General features: G+C 61.6%; 2 non-coding genes across 2 annotated transcripts in view; both read left to right on the top strand.

Annotated features, from left to right (window-relative positions):
- Window positions 1-940: 940 nt before the first annotated feature.
- LOC137366577 (5.8S ribosomal RNA) lies at window positions 941-1094 on the top strand. The gene has a single exon (XR_010973456.1). It is a non-coding gene; the product is annotated as a 5.8S ribosomal RNA (ribosomal RNA).
- A 1159-nt stretch (window positions 1095-2253) lies between these two features.
- The window catches only part of LOC137366560 (28S ribosomal RNA), a 3767-nt gene continuing 3520 nt past the window's right edge, over window positions 2254-2500 (top strand). Inside the window, exon 1 of the ribosomal RNA XR_010973440.1 lies at window positions 2254-2500. This exon is cut by the window's right edge and continues 3520 nt beyond it. This is a non-coding gene — a ribosomal RNA (28S ribosomal RNA).

The raw sequence follows: 2500 nt of genomic DNA, 5'->3' as shown, positions 1-2500 counted from the left end.
TGCGGCCCGGTCTCTCGACTCTGGTCTCGTCTGTGTTGTGCATCCCATCCGGCAGGGTGAGCGTGAGGCTTTCGTTCTCTGTACTCCACGCCTTCCTCCAGCCCCCTCCTCCTCTTTCTCACTGGCCAGGCTCTCCTCGTCTTTACGCTGTCACTGACGGGCCACCCAGCTCTCGTCCGGGACCGGCGACCGTAGAAGCACCCCGCCTTCCTATGGACTTGCCACCGTCTTGCAGCATTACAACCGCAGTCGAATTGAAGGGAGCTTCTGCGGGCTTGGGTGCTGCCCGGCGGCCCGCCGTCGGGACCTCGTCAACCGGCCACTGTGAGCTCTGCAGGGACTGATCCGGTGATGCAGGCCCGGTTTTCTTTCCCACCGTGGGGACACTTTGGTCGCTCTAGTCACCCTCCCTTTACCGGTACAGGGTACCTACACGACTCCCCCCTCCGGCCCCGCGAGCTGGTGCTTTTGGCGGAGCGGCGGTTTAAAGACTCGCGTGTCGTTGCCGGTGTCGAGCTTGAGATGGCAGCCGTGACGTTCGAGAGAATGTACCTGGCCGCGGAGGCAGGATTTGTTTCCCCGCAGCGGGCTCATCCTGTCGGCCCTTGTACCCCACTCAGTCCGTCGCGTTCGCTCTCTCTCTCTCCTCGTCCTCCCGGCCTCGGTGGCGGCAGAGACCCTGCCTCTGTTGTCCGTGGTGCGCGTCGGCACGGTTGGGCTCCGGCGTCGGACGAGCTGACGCGCTTCGACCTCGCGAGCGCCCTGACCACGTTGGCCGCGTGAAAACCTTTCTTTGGTCATTGTGATTGTTCGACTGAAATCCGAAGGGCCGTGCCAGGCTGGGGCTCTCCCACCCCCCACACCCCATTGGGGAGGGCGGGGGAGCGTTCGCACGTTCCGGTTCGACCCCTCGCGCGAGGGACGGACCGAAACCTGAGACAACTCTTAGCGGTGGATCACTCGGCTCGTGCGTCGATGAAGAACGCAGCTAGCTGCGAGAATTAATGTGAATTGCAGGACACATTGATCATCGACACTTTGAACGCACTTTGCGGCCCCGGGTTCCTCCCGGGGCTACGCCTGTCTGAGGGTCGCTTGACAATCAATCGCACTCGCCTTTGCCGGCGGGAGCGCGGCTGGGGTTTTGTCGCAGAGGTTCCTTTGCTCCTCTTCGTCCCCCTAAGTGCAGACCTGGAGTTTACTCCGCCTTTGGGAGAGTTCGACCTCTGTCCCTCCATTTAATCGCGATGGGGGGGGCAGTCCGGCGTGGGCCTCCGGGCGCGCCGGCACTGGTCTCGGCCAGCCTCTGCTTTTCCCAGGACGGCTGTCAGTGGGTTGCAAACGAACGACTGCGTCAGTGCTGGGACTGCTTGCTGCCGGGCCGTTAGCCTCCGAATGGATCGTGGAGGGCAGAGTTGACTCTCTGTGGAGTGTGCAGAGCAGAGATGGGAACGATGCCTGGTGAATCGGCATAGAGAGAGAGAGAGACTCGGTGTGGCATGTCGGTGGACGCAAACCGTGTGGTTCGGTCTCGATGGCTGTTGCCAGTGGTCGACGTGGTTTAGTGGTTCTGGACGAGGAGGAGGAGAGCTTGACGTAGTTGACTGTGGGCTTGCCGTGCTGCCTCGCTGGCTTTGCGTGCCCTCATTCGGTGTTTGTGCAGTTTTGCCATGGAGTCCCTGCGGTGCTGCGTGTTGTGCTGGAGCCCTGTCTCCTTCCACACGCATGCCTCCCGCTGTGCCTCCGGCAAGCTCGCCTACATCTGAGGGTGCACCTAGTCAGTGCCGCACGGTCCTGTCCCCCTGGTCTCTGCTGCCTGCTTTTCGAACCAACTCCCCCACCCCGGTTGCACGTGCTCCAAACTCTTGCCACGCCTTCTAGCTGCTGCTAGTCTCGGGTCCTTTCCACGCTTGCTTCCCGTGGGCTGCTCGCTTTTCTCTCCTGCCCTCGTGCAGTTCAAACCAGCACCGCGCCCACGCTCTTTGTCTTCGGCACCTCCCTTATCGGCACTCCGGAACAGTTATGAGCCGAGCCCGGTCGCAAGCCCGACGTCGACACGCGTGCACATCCGCTCGTTACTAACCCCTGGCCTGGTGAGCGCCCCCCCCCCCGAGGGTTGAGTACGAGGTGCCGTTGTCATTAAGTTGCGAGATATACCGGCCGGCCTGGAGCTTTTGGTGCTGCGTTTAAGTCTGGGCGGGGGCCATCCGATGTTGAGAAACGCACGCACGCGATCGCTCACCATTCTGCCTACGACCTCAGATCAGACGTGACAACCCGCTGAATTTAAGCATATTACTAAGCGGAGGAAAAGAAACTAACAAGGATTCCCCTAGTAACTGCGAGTGAAGAGGGAACAGCCCAGCGCCGAATCCCCGCTCGCCTGGCGGGCGTGGGAAATGTGGCGTATAGAAGACCTCTTTCTCTGACGACGCTCCGGGGCCCAAGTCCTTCTGATCGAGGCTTAGCCTGAGGACGGTGTGAGGCCGGTAGCGGCCCC

The sequence above is a fragment of the Heterodontus francisci genome, unplaced genomic scaffold (assembly GCF_036365525.1).
Source record: "Heterodontus francisci isolate sHetFra1 unplaced genomic scaffold, sHetFra1.hap1 HAP1_SCAFFOLD_776, whole genome shotgun sequence".
Classification (NCBI taxonomy): Eukaryota; Metazoa; Chordata; class Chondrichthyes; order Heterodontiformes; family Heterodontidae; genus Heterodontus; species Heterodontus francisci.
This window is presented reverse-complemented; position numbering and strand designations above follow the sequence as displayed.